Raw genomic sequence first — 26,661 nt, forward strand, 5'->3', positions numbered from 1 at the left:
TGGAGTAGTTCTAAATTGCTGTGAATTAAAATCATAGAAGTTTGCAGATCTATTTCTCAAGATGAGTTTATTTGATTAACCATCATTCTTTGTTTATTGACTTCAAAAATTAGTGACATACTTCCCAATTTATGTTGAGGTCAATATAGCCCTGATATGGCCTTGCAGAATGTATGACAGAGACCCCTTCTCCACGGGGAATATGTTCCCAAACATTTCACAGATGCCTGGAAGGGTAGATAGCTTTGAAGCCCATGTGCACTGTGATTTTCCCATCCATACATACCTGTGATAAGGTTTAATTTATGAATGAGGCTCTGTGAGAAGTTAATAACAAAAACCAAAATAACCATAGCAATATACTGTAATAGAATGCATTTTAAACTTATGAATTGTTTATTTCTAGAATCTTCTATTTAGTATTTTGAAACCATGGAAAAAATCATAGGCCAAATATGGCCAATCTAGATCATATGCATAAATATAAAAATCAATATGATAAACACAATTAGGAGAGGTGAACAAAAAAATTTATAATCTCAACAATTTAAAGAACCTAAATGTCTTTCATGTAAAATTTATCTCAGCAAACTTAAAATAAAAATGAATTTCCTTATCCCAATAAAAACAACTGAAAAATCCTTTAATTAACATCTTAATTGCAAAATATTAAATATTTTCTTATAGATTATAAAAATGCAAGGATATTTGTTCAGCTTGCAATTAGGCAAGATTCAGAAATAAAAATATAAACGTTCATGGATCATAGATGTAATGATTTATACCTACAAAAGTAAAGATATTTGCAAACTATTACAGAAAATGAATGAATTTAGAGAGGTTATAGGATCTAAAGTCAACATAAGAAATGATTATTTTGGTCTATCTATTAGCAACTTACAATTAAATAAGATTTCAAAACACACAAATTAGTAATACAAATTTGAATAGTCCCTGGAATGGTCAACAGAATTAAATAGATGCTTAACAGACAAAAAATGTAAATCCAAAATAAGCACAGAAAGATGTTCGGCATTATTAGTGATCAGAGATACACACATACATTAAAGTTGGAATGTAATACCATTTCAAACTCAGAGAAGTGACAAACAAAAATGATTCCCACCACTATTGCGAACAGTTGCGGTAACTTCCTTTACATTACGGAGGGAATGTCAACTTGCCAAACTCTTTGCAGGATGGTCTGCAGGTTTCTTGTTAAATTAAATATGCAACTACCAAGTAATGCAGCGCTTCAACTACTAGCATTTATCCTGAAAGATGAAAACATTTCCGCACACAAATTTGTATAAAGAAGTTCAGAACTTTCTTCTTAATCATCCAAATTGTCAACAACTCAATGTCCATCAACAAAAGAAAGCATAACCACGTTTTGGAATTGCCATATCATCTAATATATTTATAACTTTAAAAAGGAAATTAACTACTAAACAATCAATGCATAGGAAAAGATCTCTTTCTGACCTACTAGAATATAACTTTTATATCTATAAAGATGAGAACTTTGTGTTACTCCCTATTTAGTGCAGGGTCAACATTTAAGAACTAAGTTTTCTTCACCAAGTTTCTTTGTATCTCTGTTCCTCTTTTTTTTTTTTTTTCAAGTAAATAATACAAAACTAGAAGTTTTTGTCTCCTGATTTCCAGAATTAAATTTTTTATTCTAAATAATGATATTTTCTACATCTCTTAATAACAATAAAGATTTCTCCAGTATTGGTGCATTATGCAGTGATGAGAATAATTAACTTCACTAATTTTTAATGATTCAGCATAAATTGGATATGCAGAGGCAGTAATACTTCAATTGTTCTTTGTGTTGGTTAAACACTGAAGCCCTGTATTTCAAATTCTCTTACGTAAACATTGTGATTTTATTTGGAACATGTTCAGGTAAATAAGTGCACATGGATTTTATTTTCCAAAGCAGAACTATTTGGAAAATCCTTCTAAGGAACCCACGCCCAGACCCTGAACACTTTCCATTTTGTAAGGCTATAAAGTTTGAAGTAGTTCCATAATTTCCCATTGCTGCATGTAGCTCAATAGGATTTAAAATTAATGTTTCTTCTAAGATTTGCTTTTATAAGCACCTGAATTTGGAAATCCGTCAGATGGCACATCTTGTTTGCTGGTAAGAAACATCTTGAGGTAATTTAGTGCATGCATCATCTAGAAGGAGCAACTTGTCTGGTGATAAAATATCATCGGGGCAAATGCGTGCACCAAAGCCTGGTCAGACGCTGCTGTAGCATTCTTTCCACCTGGCTGGAGAGTCACGGGGATGAGCGGGACTGATCAGAGAACTGCTGAAAGAGAATCAAACCAATCTCCCTTACATCCTATTGCATTTCCCAGTAAATCTCCAAGAAAAATAAATTAAAAAGCATAATGTATTCAGAGGGCTTTCCTTTGCAAGGCAAGAAAAAATGTAATACTTTTGAAAGAAGTATGATTTCATCAGGCTATCGAATTATTAATCACTCATGCAGCGAGAAGTTTTCCTTCTTTCTTCGCACTCTAAGGCGAGATTGATTCTCTCCTCTGGTCTGAAATATTCCATTACGCCTCCTGCTGTATGAGCTACGGTATTAACGTTGGGGAAGGACATGCTGTTTGTAGGTCCCTAGCTTGGGGCTGATGAGAGGGAAGGATAGGACTTTTGTTTTCTTTTATTAATGTATGCTTTCAATACATAGTCGTGATATTTGCTTGGGGCAATTTGTATATGCATATAATATATCTTAAGACTTTTCCATCACTTTACTCTTCCCTTCCCTCTCCAGGTCCCCTTTTCTGTCTCCAAAAAGTCTGCTTTCTTGTTTCTTTTATGAGATGAAAGTGAGATGTAGTTTCTGTTTCCAGGAGTTAGCTTTCAAGCGCCGTCATCTCTGCTGAGGTCGTTCAAAATGAAAAGTTCAAACTTTATTTCAGACTCATACACTGGGCTGATGTCTCTTCTCTAAGTATGGTGGCTTGCTGTAGAAACATCTGGACAACACAATTGTGTTCAGTATCAATTTTACTAAACATTCAGCGTTCTTTGCACAAACTATTAAGTATTTTCCAAGTTTATACAAATAAAGAATTATCTTAATTTTAATATATTATTGATTATTTAAGAAGTTATACTGTAATAATGACAAATGAGTCATAACTGATAAAAAGTTCATGATCATAGCCTTCATAGGAAGATGTTGTGGTACCTTAGTCACTGAAAATAAAGTTTGAGTAAGAAATTGTGTCGTTTTAATACAGCAGGCACCTGGCACAGTCATGGAGGAAACTTCCGAGTTGGCTAAGGAAGATGGGGTCCTCACCAGGACCTCCCCCCAGCGTGAGCGGTGTGCAATGGGGACCATCCCCCACCCAGGGCTCATCTCACCAAGTCTGAAGGAGCAGATCTGAGCTTCTCCCTCTAGAACCAGGGGACCAAGGGTCATGAGCCAGGAGACCAGGAGCCTCTCTCTGCCACTCCTTCCAGTCAGGGTGCCCTGGCCAGGCACAGGTGCTGCCAGAAGACATCATTCCTAACCCTCAGGGCTCACTTCTCAGGGATCTGAAGCCCAGTATTCCTTTAATGAGTAGATTTTCTTTCTTTTTTTTGGTACCGGGGCTCGAACTCCGGTCCTTGCGCTTGCGCAGCAGGCAGCGAAACCACTGAGCTAAACCCCCGGTGAGTAGATTTTCTTTTATTCTGCATCCATGGATAAATCCATAGACTGATCAGGTTTCTAGGTTCACATTTGCAAGTGGTCCATATGGAGGACAATTCCCAGTCCACAATCCCAGCATCACACACTCTAGATTCAGCCACCTCTGGAAAAGAAAGCCCACCTCATTCTCATGAGGCCTTGGGGGACCACCAAACACAAGCCCTAACACTTGTCAGTATTTTTTCTCCATTCCAGTGTAATTCTCCATTCCATTCCAATTCTTATTCTATAGGAATAAGAGACACTTAAAGAAAAACGCCATCCCGGCTCTTGAAGTATCCAAATTCAGTAGGATTTGGGCAGACATATAAACACATATTATGTTAGAGGCACCTTCAACATACTGAAGGATTTTTCTTAAATGGAGAAATAGTTGTGGTGCTGATTCGATCTGGACGGGATCTCTACTCAGACGCCTTTCATGGCCCTCTCACAAACCCTTGCCAGTCCTCTCCTGCGCACTTGTGTTTATCTCTTTCAAAAGCTAATGATTGTAAATCTTAACTTTATTAATAAACCCAGTCAAGTGTTAACATTTAAACATGCTTCTTTCAAGGTTAGTCACATTTCTAGTGGGATTTCTGTTGCAAATGGAGAACTATGTTTTCTGTGTGTTAATTTTCCCAAGATTTAGCCCTAGTTGCTGAGTGACTCTTTTTTTTACAAAGAATCTCAAATCAAATAAATATATAATATATCCATTCTATCCTGACAGTAAATGTTTACTTCATCCTAACAGTTAAACTTGATTATGTCAACATGATGGGCGTGGGATCCACCCCAGAACTGGAGGCACGCACTTCCTGTGTGCCTGACTTCCGGTATGCTGGCTGGTCATGCAGGCTGGCCATGGGTCTGTATCTGGTCCCTGGCTCCTTCCTTCCTCTCTGAAACTGTTCCCTGCTCTGCCTCCCAGCCTCCATGGATGAAGAGTTTTATTCTGCCATGCCCAGCCACCTTGACGATCCTGCCTTAGCGCCTGCCAGCCATGAACTCAATCACCTAAAATGTGAGCCTAATTAAACCTCTCCTCTTTTAAATTGTGGGTGGGGGTACTGTGTCCAGCAATAGGAAAGCTGACTAATACATTCATGATAAAAAGCAGCCTTGTTCTACTGGAACATTTTGATTATGTGATTTAGACTATATATCATTTTTAAAAAATCCTTTAAAATATGAAGACATTACACTGAATCTCTGAGATGGTTCTCAACTCCAGGGAATAAGTTGAGTTTCTCCAACATTAAAATTAAGTAATGCATATAATTTTTTTAATTTTAGGATGTTTTTCCTGAACAATAGCTTCTAGGATTTTGTTACCATGTTCAAGTTAATAAACAACAGCAACTTCACAGCACATGTGAATCAGTTCTCAAGTAATTCTAGTGGAAGAAATAGAAAACAGTAAATCACACTACACCACCATGATCTTATGTTCTTTGAACTTTGGGATATAATTTATTTTGCACAGATAATACAGCAATATTTCTAATGATAAAACCATTTCAAATCCATATGGATATATCACTATTTTATGATCTTTTGCTAGGGGGTATGAAAGCCACCAACGTACAGTGTGAATGCAGGTAATTTTGCATATCACCACTGAGCCAAGGGATCTTTAAAAATCTACTTTTTTACAAATGTTTGATTAACAAGCAGATATCATGTAGTCGATATCAAGCAAAATATCAATATAAGTATTAAAGGATAGACATTAAAAACTGTTTGAAGTAGTTTTTTAAAAGTTCTTTATGTATTCTAGATAGTGGACCTTTGAGGAACAGCTGCTAAATTTTTTTCTCACATTGTGGGTTGTCTCTTAGCTCTGTTGGTGGTTTCCCTTACTGTGCAGAAGCTTTTTAATGAGAAGAGATCTCACTTGTTGATTGTGCTAGTTCACATGCGACCAAGGTTTTGTTCATGAAATCATTTCCTATGCCAAAGTCTTCAAAAGTTCTACCTAACCTCTGTTCTAGCTGGTTTAGAGTTTCTGTTTTAATATTTAGATCTTTAATCCATTTCGATTTTAGTTTAGTGCATTTATTTTTGCCTTGAGGAAGATCTCTAATTGTGGGTTGTTATAAATAATGAGGTTATCAGTGAAGATCTGGCTGGAAAAATATAGAGCAGATATTTTAATAGAGAAAAATGTTAATAATAGAAATTGGCTCCAAGTGCTGTATTTGGAGAACTGAAGGGGAAAATGGCAAACACTGCGGTGGTTAAGGGTCAGAAACTGGAGGCAACAGTGACCTCTGCTTGGAGGAGGAGAGGGTGGAAGGTGTTGGAACTGGACTGGACTGCAGACGGGGACTTGGAGGACACCCGACCCATGGTGCTGGGACCCAGCCTCGGAGGAGAGGGTACTGCAAGCCAGTGGGCAATGCACCCCTACACTGAGCCCTTGGAGCACAGGGCACCCAGGCGTTGCCAGCATCTGAGGAGGACTGGGGTGTGCATGCGATTGCTGGAGAGGGGTAGACAGGAATGGAGAGGAAAATGGGAGGAGCAGAGCCCTTCCATCCCCCAGATTCCCATGCATCTGGTCAACCTCAAAGCCAGCAAGATGACTGCTAATTGATAAATGTGGTCCTCAATAGTCCAGGCCTCAGCCTGAACAGAAGGGGGCCTGCAGCTGGAGACCATCACTTGGTGGCCAGTCAGTGAGCGTAATGTAGAGAGAGGAGTTAACCACAGACACTATGATGAGGCAGTGCCATGTAGAGAGGGGAGTTACAACAGACTTTCAGACTACACAGAAATGCTCAAAGGGAAAATGAGAGAGCAGCTGTGGGATTACAAATGTGAAAGTCTGAATTTTTCTGAAGTTTTTATTTCTACAATAGATTCACAATGATAACATATTTATCCTGTAGAAGAAAAGTTCATCTTCCTGATTGTTAGGCTGCAGAAACAGCTCCTGTGTGACCTTGAGTAAGGATAATAAAGCTGCCCCTTCCTTCCCTTTAAGGAAAGCTGCAGCTCTGCTGCAAAGAGAGTTTCTGCTCCCACCGAGTTTACATACCTTTGTGGACAGAGAGGCTGAACAATGTCCTGTGGAAACCTACTCACTGTGTTTTCCAAGATGTAATATAATCAACTAATAGGCATGAATTTACAAAGCTTTTTCCAGAAGTTATTTTGAGATTCAAAAACTACAGTACACAGCAGAGTAAATGCTTTTAAAAATAAATCATTCATTTAATGAAAACCAAAGCAGAACACAGAACTCTTCTTCTGTCAAAAGAAAAGAACTATTGTAGCAAAAGCTCATTAAAATATCTACTTATACTTTAGCCAACTCTACAAATGCAATAAAATTTACACAATGTTATTGTACGGCCCTTGCCAACTTCCAGCTGCACTGCCTACTTAATTGATTCACCCAATTATTTTTCACTACTGAAATTGATTGACTAATTAATAGAATCAATTAAATTAATTGTTTAAGCAATAGGTGAGTATACACTTAGATATTTAACATCATTTTGTATATACTAGATATAATTATCAATAAAAATGAACGAAATAGAAATTGTTGAAAAATGATGCTTATCTATGAGTAAAGGAAATGATCCGTGAATGATTTTTTCCCAACATTATTTAACTATTTAGAAATGAGATGCAGCTGTAGTTCATATTACCTAAAATATGAAAATCTGCATTATTTTGTGCCCAACCATATTATAGATCTCCAAGCTATATTTATAATATAATTCACACATTTTAACTTTTCATTGAAATATACAGGTTTTCACTTTTTTTTTTTTTGGTACCTGGGATTGAACTCAGGACCTTGCACTTGCAAGGCAGTCGGCAGAACCACTGAGCTAAATCCCTGGTCCAGATTTGCACTTTTTATTATGATGTTTTGATGAGTCTGGAAAAATATAAGTACTTCCCACATAATTATGCATGTGGTGAAGGTTTAGTTACAGTAGATTCGTATCTTCATCCTTTTAGTTTACTTAGTAGTACTTATTTATTTTGTGCTTAGGCACAATAAAATTGCTGAGCAAACTATTCTATGCTACAAATCTCTGAGTTAAAATTCAGAAGTTCAGAACAACTTCTGAATTACTTAAATAGAACATCTAAGACCTGAGGCTGGAGGGAAGATTAATTACTATCTTCATGCCATCATTTATTATTAAAACATTTGTACTGATAACTAGAAGGAGATAGCACAAGGAGTTATGAGAAATTTAAAAATGTTTAGGACAAATCAACACACACCCCCTAATTTCCAAGACGTATCAAATTGAAATTTATTTCCCTATATCACACCAGTGTATTGTAATTTTTGGTTCATAAGTGTAGTCACCGCAGTATAATATTCCTTTCCTTGAGGGTCCGAGAAGTTAATGGGAATTGTAAGTGGCAGAAAAGATTAAATGTCAGGCAGCTTTTGCAACCAAATTACTTTCCTAGAGCATTCATGATAGAATATGTGACTTCTCAGTGTTTTCTCCACAAATCCCACTTGTGAGCGCTGCTGTTGGGATCCACTGCTTAGTCGATTTTCCTTTGCAGGTGCTCTGGCTTTCTTGATTAGCTCACAAATGCGGTGACCGTCTCGGGAGCCCTGTCATGTGTTTAGCGCTCCACTGCAGGCTGCTAGAACACTTCTGTGTGAAGCACCGAGAGTCTCCACAGTGACGCAGCTCCAGCGGCTGAGTTGGGGACCCGGACAGCCAGCTGAGGCCCGCTGTGCGTGATTGCAGCCTGACTCCCTCCCTCCCGGCACCCTTCGGAGTTCAGGCAGAGCAGCTGTTTTCCGTGTGTCTCAAACCACTGTCTGCAGAGAAAGGGGTATTTGTCTGTCCATCGCCAGCAGTTCCTCATTTCTGAGGGAAGCTGGGTTTTCTCAGATCCGCTGCGTGACGTGGACGTGAGGCTGTGCTCGTGAAGAGACCGGGTATCCTGGGATTTTGTCCCCTCTTCTCTGTCCTCATCTCCAGCAGAGCGGGGCTCTGAGGAACGGTGTTGGCGTCCGGAGGAGTCTTACGCTCAGGCCAGCAGGATGCAGTGGCCCTCACTCAGGAGCTCTGGAGCTATTATTTATCACCATGAATTAAATATGGCACAAAGTGCACAAAAATAATATTTTCAGTGGATTTCGTTCATTACAATTGTGCTTCATGGCCGCGAATGTTATTGCAAAGCAAGAATAACTTCTGCATGGTCCACTGTGCTTCCCACACTTTCAGTAAACTCCAAACATAAAAGCATAATTTAGAAACTTGTAAATCCTCTGGCACTTTCTTTAAACACCTCTCTTATTTAATAACTTCTAGTATTGCTAATTCTTTTGGCCAACATAAATAATAAATATATGTAGAAAAATATTTTGATTCTGATTTAATCTATTTGACCAAAGAAAGAAACATTTATCTATTTTGTCATTCACTGTTTTAATCTTTCAAAGTCTTTTTGTTTTCTTCTCAAGTTGCATAAGAAGTGTATTGGTTGCCTGATCTTGTTCCCTTTATTCTTTATTAATTATCTTATCCCCTAAATTACCTTTGTAGTAAAAGTATTTAATCACTTCAATTTGCCTTCTTGAAATATTCTATGTGCTATTTCACTTGAACAATATTTTATTACTTTCTTATGAAAAAAGTCAACCTTTTTATTTGTTTTCATCTTCAGATTTTGAAAAAAAGTCAATCATGTCTGAATAAAGAGAAATTGTGTTAAAGTAAAGACATTTTTGTCCACCGGTTAAATTCTTCTCACAATTTTGGGCCATTATGTTGTCATCCAAGTCCTGAAGAACACTCTTAATGAGGTGTGCCTGCCTAGCTGCATTAGCTGCCTAACAGATGCCTGAGTGATTAAAGCTCCCCTGAGGACAATAGTTTTTGTATTTTCTTGAGTTTCATTTGCTTTCCGACCTAGGACTTCCACCAATATATTCCCATTTGATGCTTTATTTTTTCTTGGCAGCTGTTAACTGGATAATCAAAGTAATTTGTAAGTGTCTTACTATCAAAGGTCATTTTCTTGATGATTGCACAAAGTTACTTCTTTTTTTGTTATGTTTTTTGAAAACCTCCAATGTCAATAAAAGAAATGAAAATATTACAGCATTAGAAACACCGTATGGGATCAGATGTGTGTTGCCCCACCTGGCGTTCTGGTGTGGTCCCATGACTGTGGCGGATACAGAGCTGTACTGGGCCGTAACAGAGTGATCTGCCATGGCCCTGAAGCAGACTCAGGCCGTGACTTGAAGGTGCCTTTTTGAAAGATCCTCGCCCACGCAAAGCGCTGGCTCTCCACTCTCCCGACCTGGTTTGTCTGCTTCAGGAAGAGAAAGGGTTGGGTGACAGGACTTAAATTCGAGGCTCCAGGCAGTCTGGGCACTTTAATTTGGATTCTGAGGTCATTAAGCCTGGTCCCGTAGCTCTCAGAAACTGTATTTATGCACAGATAACTATTATGCCATCAAGTTGACATTCTTGTAGTACGACTTTCACCAAGTTGTACTTATGCTTCAAATATGTTATTGTTTAATCTCATTGTGAGTCACGTTGAATCACAGCCAGTCACTCCTTCTTTCTTTTCAGTGTCATTGGTAATTTTACATAGCTTTGCTGCATTTATAGACTCTACTCTCCAAGTAAATCGAAATAGATTTTGTCAAAATATTACAGTGTTGCCTTATCTGCGAAAACTTGGAGAAAACAAGGCAAGGTTGATTTTTAATTACAACACAACTGTGTAGTATTTGATACTGAAGTCTGCAAAATAGTTGAGTAACACACGTTTTGCCACTTCCTTGTTACCTTTGGAAAAACAATTCTGAAACATAATTTTCTCTGATTCTACATTTATTGTTTTACTTGATCTTTATTAAACATTGAGCAGTAATTTTCTGGGTATCTAAAATGAGCAAATAGGAAAAATAGTTGATATTTCATATTATAATATCTTCTTTCAGACTGTTAAAAATACATTCTCCCAATTAACATTATTCATCATTTTATAATGAATTGTTCTCAGAAAGTTACTTTGGTTTATATAGTATTATAATAAAGATAATGAGATAAGGATCACAAAAGAACAAAACAATTTTACTTTATTTTTAAAACACTCAAAATTGTATAATAGCATTTTCAGTTTAAAAATACAACCATTGTTTTCAGGCTTCAAAATTAAATTTAATGCACACAGGGCAAGGACATAGGGAGAAGAGCAGAGTGCTGAATATTTTGATGGAGGCCGTGAACTGTATCCAGCTGGCCCAAGGGGGTGGAGCAATGCTAACCATCGACCTCCTGCCTCAGTGATCCTGCATGGCAAATGAGTCTTGTCTCCGAGCTCTTTGTAGCATGCACTTCAACACTCATCATAATCGAATAGCCTGAAGCTTTGAAGCATTGGTTGAAAGAATTTCTTCAGCTCTGATGAGGCCACAAGGAGACTGTAATTACTGGTCCCACCCAGCGGGTGCCTTTGGACCCAGGGTCCTCTCTGAGCACTGTAAATTCTGCCTCTCTGGCTCCTGTTTTCCTCAGATGTTTATGCAATTCTCCCTTTCAAAGAAAAAGTGACACGAACTAAGATATTATTTTTGCTCTCTTTCCACATTAGTCCCTATATTCATTTTTATTTGGATAAAGACGAAATCAAGGTAAAATTAGTGATATCTGAAAGGTTTCATCCCCAAGCTGCGTGTTACTTTGTGCATGGAGCTTTATACAAGTTGAAGCATACTTGATGTTCAAATACCTCCAGCTTCTAAACAGCAGAGAGAAAAGAAATTCACATTGACTTGCGGAAAATGAATGTGAGATGGGGAATCTGAAAAGGTTTGTGCTGCATACATAAGGAAGATAAGGAGTAAAGGCTTCCAGAGTTGCTTTCTGTCTTGATTAAGCCTGGATTCGGGCAGTGGTTTATTATTGTGCAGGTCTCTGTAGGTGATCTGTGAGGGCTCAACTGTAAGTGTTGCTCTCGATTTTGACAATACAGAAAAAGGAAAGATGAATTTCAGTGTAGAAATGTACCACACTGTTCCGTTGGAAAGAAAGTAGAGTGTAAAATGGACTGGACTGTGAACCATCTAAGTTCTTATTTGGTGTTTTGAAATTCACAATAGGCCCTCTAATAACACATTTCCTATTTTCCCACTTACATTATGTTTGCTCCTAAATTATCAGTAATTTTATCACCTTATACATTTACACATGCATTTCCTCCCTACATGTTCCCACATGACTGGAAGAGACTTTAGTGTATGTAAAACACCAAATTCGAAGGAGTCACATCTCACTACCTACTTACAGAAATGCTCTAAATGGGATTGAAAGCTACATGCACATGTGACTTCATCCATCTCCATGGATTCCTCATTGATTCTTCAGCCACAAATTAGAAAGCCCTGGTGTGATTCTGAGAGTCTTGAGTGGCATTCCGCATGCATTTAAGCATAAAATGAATTTCCTGTTCTTCCTAAGTGGAGAATTAGCTCCTTACTTACAAGGTGCCATTGCATAACTGCACATATGTGGTTGTGTACTAGACAAGTTTAGCAACCATATTTGGGAGCAAAGAGCAGTAAAATAAAACATGTTGTAGAAATCCAATATTTATGTCTTAATTCCAGGTTTCTTTAAAAATATTAGGAATCACTTTGGTAACTCCTTTTTTCCAGGTATTCTTGTAACTGTGGTTAATAAACAATCCTGATTGGACGCTTAAAATGTATTGGTTATTATTATAAACATCTGTATTTGATAATCTTAATCCCTATAACAATACCATGAAAGTTTTTATTGTCTGCATTTTACAAAAAAGGAAATTGAGATGCAGAGAGGGTAAGTAGTCCGGGTCAAACATCTGGTAAGCGGAAAGCATCCGGAGCCTCTTTTGTTCGCCTTCACAGATGGAGATTGCAGGATGTATACCCTGAGCTCTTTTCTCCTGTTTTTATTATTTAGCTGGATGCTATGAACTACTATCATCTCTATTTAAGTAGTCATTAAATGAGGGAATGAATGTTATCTGTGTCTTGAATAACAAATCCCCTGTGCTACAGACAAATAAAAGTGTCCCTCTGTGGTCACATGCCATGTGACACTGGGACATGCCAGGCAAGGGAAGAGAGGCACCTTCCTCAAGGAAGTCAGGAAGAACAGCTCTGCACAGCCTCCTTAGGACTTCTGGTGTCCAGGACCGAGGCAGCAAACTTCTGTCATGTAAACATCAGCTAGCTGCACTGCATTTGATTAAGGTAGCCCTAGCCAACCAGTAGGCTCACTACGTCACACACACCCTACACACAGAACTTATGCATGTGTTCGCAATTCGTACATGCATGTTACATGTAATGCACATGTTGTGTCCATGTTATATACATGTTCCATGTTCTATGTGAATGCATGTACCTAGAAAGAAAATTTCTCTCGGTGGTGAAGGTATGGTCCAGGATTGTTAGAGGATTGAGTTAACCATTCACTCAATCTAGCTTGTAGGGAAGAAATTAACAGTCACTTGTGCAGGTACAAGTTAATTATGGTCACATGTCGCCTAAGGACCGGCACTCTGAGAAATGCACCTCTGGGTGGTCTCCTTGCTGTGCACATCTACTGGGGCAACTCACTCAAATCCACAGGGTCCAGGTCGGTCCTTGCATGTGGCCTGCTGACCAATCAGGACTCGGTGGAAGCACCAGACATAGGAGGAGGCTTCTGGGGCGTAACACAGCACACTGCTCTGCAGCATATTTTGTGTACAAAGAGGAGTTCTCTCAACTAATAAAGCTATGCTACATAAACACACAATCTCGTTGGGGGGGCCCATCTGCTGTCAGCGTTAAGCCTAGCACTGTCCACACCTGTGTGCTGTAATTTAGGGGCCTGGCAGTGCCAGAGCCGGAGCCTCTTCGTTCCCAGCCACCACACACCGGATCCGCACCCCACCCCAATGTGAGGGCGCTGCAGGGCTGCTCCTTCCTACCCCGGGGCCACCATCCTCCACCACTCACTGGACCGTCAGGGGAGCCCGGCCTTACCTCAGTTCTGCCTCCATGTCCCACTAGGCCTTGAATCAAACTGACTGGCTCAGTCCCGAATTTATTTTCCACTCCATCAGCAGCACCTCTCATCTTTATATAATTTTGCTAGCTATGTACATTTTTCTATCTCAGAAACATTTTTCTTTAGAGCTGCGGAAAAAATCTGAAAATTGAGTTTCTCTACTCGCAGGAAGCTCTGTGTGCAGGGGCAGCGGGAGGAGTCCAGTGAGGGCACCGATGTCCCTGTCAGCCTGGGTCTGCAGGGCCCGGCCAGTGCCACCCAGAGGGCAGCTGAGCTCTACAATCACACTCCTAGTTCTTTTAATTTTCCCAGTGTGACCCCAGAGCGACCAGTCAATCACCCACACTGGATGTCACCTGGCCACGCAACTCTGCATCCTGGAGGCCAGAATCCACATAGCACGAGACTGCCTGGAACACCTCACAGTGGGTCTGCTCCCCCGCCACGCCCCGGCCAGTCAGAAGCAGCAGCAGCAGAGGCCCATCCTAGGTCCCCCCTGGGTCCCAGTTCCCTTTGCCTGCACTCCCTGGAGAGGCCGGAAGGTAGCTTGTGACAGAAAATCTCAGGGTGCTCCCTGTGGTTCCTCTCTGGGCCACACCCAAAGCCTTGGAGTGAGCTCCAGGTGGGGCTTTGGGGCTGCTAGGATCCAGGGGTGACTCTGGTCAGTGGATCCCCATGATGAGCTCACAGCTGACTTGTGGTTAGGAGGGGTTTGGTTGGAAGCAGGTCACTGGTGGGAGGGTTCACCCCCCAGCCCCGTGTCTCTCTCTCTCTCTCTCTTTCTCTCTCCCTCTCCCTCCCTCTCTCTGCCAGCAACTCTCCTCCTCCCCTGTGCCTCTCTGACCTCAGGTTCTAAACTGTGCCCAAACCCTAAGCCTTTCCGCCTCTAAGTTGCAGGTTTCTGGAAATACTTGGATCCTAACCCGGCCAAGGAAACTGTGACCCCTGCACTTCGATTTGCAGAATTGTCCATTTGTCCTTTTCTATTTCTCAGGGGCAAAGAAAGGGGGAGAAGAAAGTGAAGGACAGAAAGTGGGGGGAGAATAAAATTTAAAATACAGATAAAAATTAAGAGAAGTAAAGGAAGCTATGTATCTAATATTTATTCTATATAGTTGCATATACACAAAACTACATAAGTATATATATAATTATATGTGCTAAAAATTGTGTAGTTCACATCATGCATGATTTAGCATATTATAGCTGTGTGTCAAGTACATAACAATTTCCTCAGCTCTTTTGCAGGGAAACTATCTTGGCTCTTGTGACAAATTTCCCCCCCATTCCTTAAAAATGACTAAGAAACAATTTTGGTGTTTTGTTGTTGTTTCTTGGTTTTTTGAGACAGACTCTCCTTATGTAGTTCACGCTGACCTTGAACTCACCAGGGCACCCAGGTTGGCTTCAAACTTTAGTGATCCTCCTGGCTCAGCCTCACGAATGCTAGGATGACAGGTATGCGCCACTGTCAGCTGAAAAATAAATTATTTTTAGACGTAAAACAAATGCTAGGTTTAGGGAAAATAATCTGCTTTCTAAACACACAGAATCTTTTACCTTATTTCTTTTGAATAACTCTTTTGAAGCAAATAAATTAAAACTATACTCAAATATTTATCATGCTATTACATATTTATATCTATATAAAACTATTTTATCATGTTATTATATAACTACTTCCTCAAAACTCTTCATGAATATCTGGATGAACAGTTACCAGAATGAAAACATAAAAATTGACTTAAATTGCTGTATCATATCCTTATACTGCAAAATTATGGAATATTTATGTGCTTGAATTGGCCTTGTAATGAATGCAATCACCATAGTGTGTTACTTATAAAATGACAAAATGAATTACTTCACAGCATGTCCCTTTTTAGAGTCTTCATGTATGCATGTAATTTAGATTGGGGAACTATGACTGTACATGGTGGTGAGCTATGGAGCAGAACGTCCCAGTGGGGAGCCCTGGGTCCCCTGGGAGCCCTTCTGCCCTCCTGCCCCACTGGTCCCTGACTCTGCCCTCTCCCATGGGGCTGGTGCCATCCCAGGCTCCCCCTCTGTCCATACCAGAGCTCAATTCCAGATAAGAGACATGGATGAGCTTTTTAAAAGAAATAAAAAAGAGCTCTTCTGCGTTTAAAAGAATAAACTTAGTTTTTTGTTCCACGGCACTGATACATCATCCATATCTCAATTATTATAAATTAAGATAGTAACGTCAAAGTTTTGTGTTCTACAATTTTCCAACGCCCACCATCTTCGGTTCATGCAGTCAGAACACACAGTGAATTTCACTAATGCTCACTGCAGTTAAATGCAGGTACTTTAAATAATTCAAGCTGCATTAAGGTTATTTTTCGTGATAAATACCACACAGTGAAGCAAATTCTGAGACTGCTGAAAGGCATCTCTAGGTATTAAAAAGTAATACTGGGAAGGACAGTCTGCTTCTCAAAGCAGACTAAATAAAGGGATTATAGGCCCGGTTTTGAAGCGGAAGGAATTTGTGTTTATGAAAATACCTCAGGGTAGACAGCCGTACTTTGTATATCTGTTTTATTGTTCTGAAGCTCTTAGTCTGATATCTTACACATAGAAACATTCTCAGTTAATGACCCACTAAGCCAGGGATTGCTGTTCTCACCGAGCAGTTTGTATCCTGGTCAGTGCCCGCCCGCCCCGCGTCGGTCAGTGGGACCTGAACTGCCTCCTCTGTCACGAGGGCTCTGCACTGAGCGTAGGGATGAGTCCTGGCTCCAGGACTGTGGGGTCTAGGGCAGATGGATTAGGAATGGTCTGACTAAGACAGCTGAAAGGACTCTACATAAAGCAGTCTCATGTTTACCATTGTGGGTGGATACGTGTCCACGTGTGTGTGCTTGTGTGTGTGTGCTCTTACATGAGCCACAGAGGCTAACTGAAATATGTGTGAAGTCAAGCTAGAGATTATATCTGCAACAAATGTCACATCAAACAATAAGTACCTTGGTACATGAAATATTACTAGATCAAGTTTTAAAATACACAAGTAATAAAATAGGTTACAGTAAAAATGCAAACAGATGCTCTTACCAGAGGAATAAAAACAGTCACCAGAACTGTCCACCTGTATAAAGAATTAGAGAACTGAACACAATGACTTTAATTACTTTTATGTCTCTTAGATTGTCAAAATAAAGATGTTTAACTAAGTAAGTCTGCAAGCATGTGGAACAACCAGAATTTACATAAGCTGTTTGATGGAAATATTTTAATATTATCTTTAAAGTAGAAAATGTGTATTACCTACAACACTCTTCTAATTCTATGTATGTATAGAAGTTCTCACATATTCACTAGAAAATTTCTCATAGGAACAGCCTCGGGCAAGTTCTTAGAAAACTTATCCAATTACCAAGCACAAAACATTCCCAAGCCTGCACCTGAGACATCTTACAGCATGCTTGTACTATGAAGAATGTCTGAAAGAAGCAAAGTATCCATTGACAAGACAGTTTGCAAATAAGTAGCAATATATTCACATAGTGCAATAGTATATATGTGTAAAATAATGAAGTGGCAGTGTGCTAATAACATGAAAAACCCTGTAAATAAAACTCTAAATGAAACCCTAAAATACACTGAGTGTGATATGCCATTTTCATAAAGCGCCCAAATAAATAATCTATACTTTTGAGGATATATGTATAATCTCTCACTATAGGAAAATAAGAGAATAATTAATTTAAAAAATCAAAACAGACAATAGGGATAGAGGGAGTCACAGTGAGATCGAGCCCTGCCCTCAGGGTCCCCGTGAGCATGTTAGGCAGCAGCCCATGTGTGCTTGTCTCCTGAGCATGTTCTAAAACGTGTGTCCATAATGCTGCCTGCATAAGATGTGATATACTGAAAGGTTGCTTATGCTTGAACAGAGTAAATCAACTTTGGGGTCCATAGTAAATTTGAGTTGTGCAGAAAATCTGCAAGTGTTAGCATCAGATAAGTAAATGAATATATAAACTAAGAAATCAGCCAAGAAATCAGCTCTGGCTAAGAAAGAAATTTTAGAATTTAAAAGCTTGCAGTATGCCCTGTGGGTCCTGAGATCCGAAGAGGTGTGTATACTTGTGCAAATCAGTGCATGGGTATGTAAAGAACAGATATTGGAGAAGGACCAGCAATCATGGCAGGAGCACAGCAGCACTCAGGAAGCTGGAAGTGCATCCAGGAGGAGGAGCAACAACTGCACACACCCTTGCTAAGAAGCAGAAGGAAGATGACACTGCAGAGAGCCCGGTCAGAAGGGACGTTCTCCCGCGTGAGGCACAGAGAGTAGAAGAAAGACAGACACGGCTGTCACCCCCAAACCTGGCCAAGAGCACAGGGGCCACAGACAGCTCCCCCCTGAGACTTTGAGTGACTTCCTGGCACCCACACAACCCCAGCCCCAATGCCACAGGGGAGCAAATGCCCTGTTGCCTGCGAGACAGACTGGGGTCATACTGATGAGGATCAACCCAGCAGAGGGAACCAGTCCTTTCCACTGGACAGCCTTGAACACGGGCACCTTAAACACTCCCACACAGAGTTCAGATGCTCGGAACTCAATGCACAGAAAAAGCACACACCTGAGGAGTAAACGGTACAGTGCATAAGGAGGGGCAGATGAAAAAGCACAGGCTAACACCTTCAAATAGTTGTGTACTACAGCTGTGGAACACAGAATGTGAAAGATACTAGTGAAAGCAGATAATAAATAACAATGTAAAATAAGATAACAATTTGAAGAAATGAGAAACTGATTTTCAAGATAAACATGCATTCATAAAACTCACTGGATAAGTTAAACCACTGGATAATTATTATCCATATCATGCAAGTCTTAAAACCTTTTTATAGAAGTTGGGGAACATTGAGATATCTTCAGGTGTTTGAAGAGCTCAAAGCTATTTTTATAGTAAGAATAAAAGGTGAGGAGAGTTTTCTCTCATAGTGCCATTTGCAAAAGCAAGGAGAGGTGAAATAGCTGGAATCTTTGTATAACAAACAAGTGGCAGCAAACCATGGTGAAAGCTGTAATTTTTATCAGCACGTATTTGCATTTAAAAAATGAAAAGAAAAATAAAAAGACATTTAAAATGTCCTGAAAGGAGGCATAAAATGTGTCCCTGTACATCTACCCTTGGGTGTATACCTTCTCGGTATTTTCTGTAATTGCAGGGCTATGTATGAAGCACTCACTGAGCATGTGTAGCTATAAGAGTTGTGTCAAGGGGAAGACCCAGCCTGATTGAGCTGCTAGCTGGACAAGCTGTGTTTTCCCTGGAACCAGACTTTTTAGTTGCAGTAATTACTGAGCTGAACTGTGGCTCTTCAGACTTTGCTGAGTGGCAGACATGAACGTAATGTATCAGAGACAAGAGCAGACAGTACTCATTGGCAGTGATAAGACTGGGATTTGGGGTAACTTCTTCGCTGCTGTGACCTCAACAGCCTTGCAGTCCTAAGAGTCCTGTCTGATGAGCTCAGTGGTGCTGGTTACAAATGCCATTGTTCACTCACTGTTTTTGAAATGTGTCACCACTGGCAATGGGTGCATCCTACAGTGAACTAAAGTTTTTCACACGATCAGCTATGACCTAGCAAAATCAGGAACAGATAAAATACATGCAAAATGGACTGATGTTTTCTAATGTGACAGGGTAGAAAGTTCACCAATGTGTTCTCACGTTTCATACTGCAGCTCTCCTTTGAGATACTGCCTGCCATTTGTCAAATTTTAGTGTAGTAGGAAAAAGAATAATCCTAGTTATCTGAAAGTATTGTTAAAATTATCATCTTTCCCATTTAAATATTGATGTGAGCCTTCTTATAATCCAAACAAAATGACATATAGCATAAGTTTGGTCATAGCACCTATGAGAAGATGGCTCTCTTCACTAAAACAGAAATGAAAGAGATTTGCAAAAATAATCATTTTACTGAAGTTCTTCTATTTTGGAATTATGGTTATTCAAGGAAATATATTCACTTAGCAAAATGTATGTATTTTGATAATATTTTCATTTATGTTAATAAGTAATGTATATTATTATTTAAATATTTTTATATCAATTACATAACAAATAGCCTAAGTTTTAAATTTCTAATATAGTTTAAAAATATTAAAATAGATAAAAATGTTTTTGAGATCCTCAACAGTGTTTAGGTGTGGAAAGAGCTTTTGAGAAGAGCTTTTATGAAGATACAGACAAAAATTGAGTTATATATGATCAAGAAAATATATTAGAATCATTAGAGAGAGACCAAAGTTGAAAAAAATTTAAATGAGAATAAAGTCATGGATGACAGAGTAAGAATAACTAATGTATATTTTAACAGATTCTAGAAAATACTCAGGAATGAATGTGGAAAGCAGAGTTGCTTACATTACAAAGTATCAAGCTGGAAGATATGAGTCTGTTCCAGTTAAAAGCACATATAATTTCATGTTCAGGTAATACAACGGACCTCAGTCCGGACAAATAAAAACCAATTGGTACTTAAGACATATTTTAGTGAAAATGTGCATGCCAATGAAAAATATTTACAATTTTAACAAACGAAAATTAGTTATAAATGCACATTCCTGAGTGACTGCAGAACTCACATTTGGGTTAGGGTTCTCTAGAAGAACAGAATCAATATAGTATGTAGCTGTAATTATGTACGTATAATTAAGTAGGCATAATTACGCCAGGGGATCTACTCTGGAGCCCCCATGGACAGCTGAGCACCGCAGAGCCGAGGATCCAATGGGTGAGTCCAAAAAGGGGAAGCCCCTTCACAGGAGGGGGCCCAGATGCAGCTCCACCTCGAGGTCGAAGGTCTGGAAGCTCCCCAGTGTGGGCCTCCCTTGGAAGACTAAAGAAACTGGAATCTGATGCCAGGGACGGCACGAAAAGACACACCACACACCAGGACAGAGCTCTTCAAAATCTGCCGACTTCCTTCTTTCCTTGTATTCCATCCAGGCCACAAGCCTATTGGTTGGTGCCATCCACAACTAGGGTGGGTCTCTCCTCTTCAATTTGCTGGGCTACCTGCCAGTCATCTCTGGATGCCACAGAGACAGCCCCAGAAGTGAGCTTTAAGAGTGCACTGTTTCTTCACCCACTCGAGTTGACACATCACAATTAAAGGTCACAGTCCACAAAACCCAAAATGACAGCCAAAGTGTTTAGAGAAAATGACCAGCCTTCTAACTGATTATACAACTAACTTGCACTCAAGTATCACCATACTTTTAGATAAGGAAAAAAGAGTTTATCAATACATTCACACTAATGTTAACCTATAAAGAAAAGATATACTAGAAAAAACTTCTGGGAAGAAAAGGAAGTGGTAAGGAAAAGTAAAAGCAACCACAAGATGCAAAATCTCTAAGCACACGAGCCAATAACCAAGCAACCCGTGGGTTAAACACAAAGGATGCCAAGAGGATGATGGTAAATAACTGCTGATAACTGGGAGGCATAGTTTGGAGAGAAAGTAAGCATGTTGCTTTATTGTTGGTGTTAAAGACACATTTGACTTTAGGTTTTGACATTTAGGTGCAGTAATTTTTGCTGTCACCTGTGCAAAGAATATCAAAAAAGAGGAATGCAAACGTAATGGTCTTTAGTTTTTAAAAATCAAAACAAAAATGTATAAAGTAAAGACAAAAGTTAGAATGAATAAATGTGCGACCATAAATGGAAGAAAAATGAAAATATATGAGCTTCCACTATGAACATAAATCAAGTTTTCAAGTACATGGCTTTAAAATAAATGAATAAAAAATGATAGAACTAAAAAGGTACTTTGGAAAATCTCTTATTTTGAGAAATATATGATACATCAAGCATAAAGTGTGGACATGAGTCGTCAAAGTCTGAGGAGATGTATCAAGATTAAGACTACAGTGTCACACATAATGAATAAAAGTGTTAAAATATTGTCTTTGAAATCAAGAACGAGAGAAGCATCCTATCACTTTCATTCAACATTGCTCTAAATAAATTGTGCGGGGAGATTTGGTGTATAGTACAAGACAAAAATATTAAGCTTATTTTTGCTGATCAGAAGCAAGGAGCAAAATGTCAGTATTTATTGTTCCTGTGTTTTGATAGATTTTTTTTTAAAGCACAAAATAACACATAAAAACATTGTTACTAAAATGACCTCAGCAAGTATGACGGATACAATAACAATACTCGTACTAATGAATATGTAGCAGTAGCCATTAAAATGTAATTTAGAAGAAAATAACATTTACCTTAGCAAATGAAAACAGATGAGAGAAACTTTAACAGATGAGTTGCAAGAGCGCCTACTTCTTTCTGTGTGGCGGAATTTAGGACGCGTCCTGAACACGGTTGAGCAATTCTATTTCCGCTGGCCTTCCATAGGGTTGGTCTGAGGAAGAGGAGCAGAAAGAGCGGAACTCTGGATACAGGATGTTTTCCTCCTTGGGGAGCAGACAGCGCTGGCCCTGCCTCCTGCGGGGCCCTGCAGGACCCCACGCCGGACCTGTGTCGCTCCGCCCTGCTAGGTCTCCCCCGGGCCCGGGCTACTGGGAGGAAAGGTCCTGAAGTTTTACTCATTCAGTCCTCTGTGCAGCACAACTGGGGTTTATTTCCTCACACAGGGAGGGAGCCTAGAAGGCCGCTTTGTTGACATCCACTTTAGTTCTTCCTCTAAAGATCCGGAAATCAATGTGAAAAATGGGAAGTGTGTGCCGACTGCACTCGAGGGATATTTAGAAGGCACGCGAGGGGCTTAGAAGAACTCTGTCCGGTGGGTGTGGCCCCGGGCCTGTGCACTTCGAGAACCAGTCTTCAGCTTGAGAAAAACCTGCTGTTGTTCAAGTTGTATTTATCTTTTGGTCTTTCTTCCTTTTGTTTGCTTTAGATTTACTCTCCTTTTTTTGATTTATCAAGCTGGAAGCCAGACTGTTAATTTGATGCCATTCCTCTTTCTGACATAACATGTAAATATCTCCATAAACAGTGTTTATTTTAATGATTTAATTGAGTAAGATGTGCTCTGCTTTTCCTTGCAGTATCATCTTTGCCCCATGGATTCGTTAAAGTTGGATGTAATTTCTAGGTGTTTGGGGACCTTCCCACTCTGGTTCTTTCCTGGCTTCTAGTGTTTGCCCTAACACAGGGACATGAGGAAGAGCAAAGCCAGAGAAAGTTCAGACACCAGCCCTGCTGTGTCCCACTTCCTGTCTCCCAGCGTCGTCCTATTTTAGATCCCTGCACAAACGCATGCGGTGAGTGATCCAGGGCTTCACTCGCTGCCACCTGGGGCCGGGGTGACTGGGGCTCATCCCAGCACCACCAGCCCGCTCCTGGCTGGGTGGCAGCAGCCCCAGCTGGCTCCCAGGTGCACACCTGCTGGGCCATACCTCAGCCTGGTGACTCCCCAACCTGGAGGCCACTCCTCCCTGCACAGGTTTCCGGGGCGACAGTGGTGACAGAGAAGTCCGCTCCTTCCTCTGACATCAAGCTACTGGGTCTTCTTTATTGGAGCTGATTTTCCTTTGCTCAGATGTCTCTGTAAAGGGGCAGTGCTATTCTTTCCAGTTCTTAAGGAAGACAGAAATATCCGAGTATCACTTCTACCCTGCTTCTCAGAGCAGATCTATGAGCCTTTCAGTGCCTCTGGGAGCAGCAGCGTGCTGTTACACGTTAGCTCCAGAGCAACTCCTGTGCTGATGCCCCTCACCCCTCCTGCCACCTCCCTGTGCCTGAGGCTGAACTCTGGCTTCTCAGTGGGAAATCCTGCTCAGCTATTGCTAGGCAGGTGCTGAAGTGTGCTGACACCCGCCTACCTGATGCTCAGGAATGGACCTGGAGCTCATCCTGGAGAGGAATCGCTGGCTGGCAGAGACCCTGCCACTCGGAGCCATCTGCGTGCACACCAAGGGCCAGGAGTGTGTGTTTTCACGCAGGGAGAGTCTGCTCTCATGTTACCTCGCTGGACTCAGGAACAGCAGCCATCAGAGTCCTCAGATACTGTCCTTCCCTCTCAGCGTCCCAGCAACTCCATTTCCAGCTGCAGAGACTGAGCCCTGACCTAAGGGTGAGGCTCAGCAGTGCCGGGGCCATGCACTTTCATAGTTGGCATCAAACTTCCGAGAGATGAATCCATGGCCATCACGTGTTCATTTCAGCACCCACTGGTGCAGGGACATCACCACCCATCTTCAGAGCCATCGGTGTTCACAGTCCTTTGTGCTAGGCAGACACTCGTGACTGCACCTGTTAATGCCCCTGCCTCCTGCCTGGCTCAGTTTGTCTCAGGGCACAGTCTCAGCACTCGCCTTACCAGTGCAGGCTAGGAACCAATGGTCAAGTACGAGGCCAGAGAGACAAGGCCTCCTGCCTGGATGCTCAGGGGCTCTCCCAGTGCAGCTCCCAGAGCAAAGGTAGATAGAGGCCCGCGAATAACAGGAAAGCTGACACCCACTAAGTGGAGGGCAAGTGTCCAGAAGGGAAGGGGAAACTCAGCCTTGCTTCCAGGAGCCTCTGTACAGATGCACTGGGGCGGGGGAAGCTTGGGAGGGGTTGAGGGTCCCAACCAGTGGGAAGCACCAGCGCCTGCCTTTCATCTTGCTGCTCAAGGACACTGATATCAGACACACATGAAATAAACTTTCTCATGCTGCTGTTCAGTGCCAGCTAGACTTCCCATAGGGTACCCTGAAAAGCCAGTGCATTTCTTTAACGTGTCTGCCTCCTGTTTGCACTCCAGCACTCTGAACGTGGTAAGCGGGTTTCCGTCCAGGTGCCTTCCCTGTCTCTCTCTGTTCCCTTCTCTCTGTATTTAATCTGGTCTTAATCCAGTCTCACTATGAAGTTAAATATTCTTCCAGAGCCTTTTATTTCAGTACAAATTGGCAGTGAAATTTTCCTCTTCGCTTACATTTACGAATGATCCTGCCAATGCCACTCCTGTAGACTTTACCCGGTTCTCATATTACTTTATCTGCAGAGCTATTCCAAGTTCTTGAAGCAAGAGACTATAATGTATACCTCCATTCTTCTCCTGGAAATTAAATTAAGTGTTTGTTCATTAGAGCATTTTGTAACGGTTTCAAAGACAGGAACCAAGTTTATTTAATTTGTGTTCCCAAAATATAGCAGCTTCAGGCACATAAAATACTCAATAACTATTTGATAACTAAATAAATAAGTAGGCTAAGTTAATTATTGCCAGTACTCATGCTTCCTTGTATGGCTCCTTGTCTATGTATTTATGAGTGTTAATACTATGACACAAATGTGATAATAGTTTATGAAATGCTAGGGATTATTTTCCTTGAATCTTCTTAGTCTGCTTTAAACTACCATGAGGAAAGTAGCTCTTACTCCATTTGAAAGCCACACAGTAAGGAGCCTTCTTGAATTTATCTCTTTATTTCTGAAAACCATAGACCTCCAGATGAATCTGGATCAGATCCAGAATTTACGGGCCCTTGGAGCACATGAGGCAGCTGACCCTGGCAGGCAGCTTCATGCCCACGGCACATGACAGCCAGGAATTAGGGAACCATCCATAGGGAAAGAGCAGAGCTGCATCTCGATTTGAACTAAGTTTACTGACCCTTCTTTACGAGCTGAAAGTTTGAGGAAAATATTGGTGAATGTCAAACATCTTCCTCGACTTCATTTGTGCGTATTTTTATAAGCCCTGGGATTCAGTGTTGCAGCCATAATATGAAGTGGGTTTTGTGAAGTGTAAACAAGTAAAAGGGACTCAGCCCGTGTTGCCAGCACAGCTGGACACACCCACATCCTACGAGAGCAGGCCTGCTTTTCTGAGGATTCTGCAGACTATTTTCACACCCCTGGGAGATCGAGACCCAGCAAGAAAACAAGCATGGAGCTTCCGCTCGCTCACGCTCCAACTACCTGTGCCCTTCCCAGGCAGGAGGTCAGTTCAGGGCCACCCTCTGGTCTCCACTGTTGTGTTTTGAGTTTTTGTCTCATCTCTTCATCTCAGGTAACACCGATTACTTGTTCAGAAACCTTCTCATTCACCCCTTCATTTTCAACCGTGCATTTCCTGTGAGCTCCATCTGTACTGAAGGACACTTGGTCCTCTTTTCCTGAAGCTGTGGCCACATCGCATTTTATTCTAGCACAGGCACCAGCTGTGCTAGTAAGGTGTTCCACCGTCAGCTCCTTCACCTGCTCCACACGCCCTCAAGCCTCTCGCCTGTGCCCAGCACTCCACTGGCTCTCGGCGGGGAGGACTTCTCCGGCCCTGGCCCCGCTCAGAGGAACTCGAGCCCAGTGTGGGCTGCAGCTTACACTGGTTCTGGGGCTGGACCAGGACACCTGGGTTCTGGCCCACACAGCACAGCATAGTCCTCTGATCTGATCTTCCCTCCTATCTCTGACCCCTGAGCAATTGTTGATCTCCTTCCTCTCTACCTCAGCGCAAATTCCCAGAAAGGGTGAAACATTTCCTGGGCTGTTTTCTGCCAGGTGAAACTTTATGTCTGCCTCTGCGTCAGGCTTCTGACCTGTGCAGTGTCCTGCCGTCTTCGGCTGGAGTCTCCCGCTTCGCACCACAGGGCACAGAATCCTCCAGGCCCAGGCCGGTGGTCCTCTACCTCCAGCAGGTCAGTACCAGGCCGTCTCTAACAGTTCTCAGTTTCCTGATTCCAAGAACGATGCCCTCCCTCAGGCACATGTCCATCTGAATTGTCCAGATGGAGCACAGTCAGGCAGTGTTTGTTGATTGCACAGTGAGGGTCAGCACACTTCTGTGCTTAATCACAGGGGAGGAAGTCAGTGACCCAAGCTTGACAAGAAAAATCCACTCCTCCCCCAGGCAGCTCATCGGGG

The 26,661-nt window shown here is 41.1% G+C and overlaps 1 long non-coding RNA gene across 1 annotated transcript; it reads right to left on the minus strand.

Annotated features, from left to right (window-relative positions):
• Positions 1-10,628: 10,628 nt before the first annotated feature.
• LOC147829189 (uncharacterized) lies at positions 10,629-23,444 on the minus strand. The gene is made up of 3 exons (XR_015449448.1): positions 22,074-23,444; positions 15,175-15,261; positions 10,629-11,281 (listed from the first exon to the last, which is right to left on the minus strand). It is a non-coding gene; the product is annotated as an uncharacterized LOC147829189 (long non-coding RNA).
• Between the last annotated feature and the right edge of the window lie 3,217 nt (positions 23,445-26,661).

The sequence above is a fragment of the Heterocephalus glaber genome, unplaced genomic scaffold (genome assembly GCF_053883595.1).
Source record: "Heterocephalus glaber isolate CG9 unplaced genomic scaffold, H.glaber_assembly_v1.0 deba00000678, whole genome shotgun sequence".
NCBI lineage: Eukaryota > Metazoa > Chordata > Mammalia > Rodentia > Bathyergidae > Heterocephalus > Heterocephalus glaber.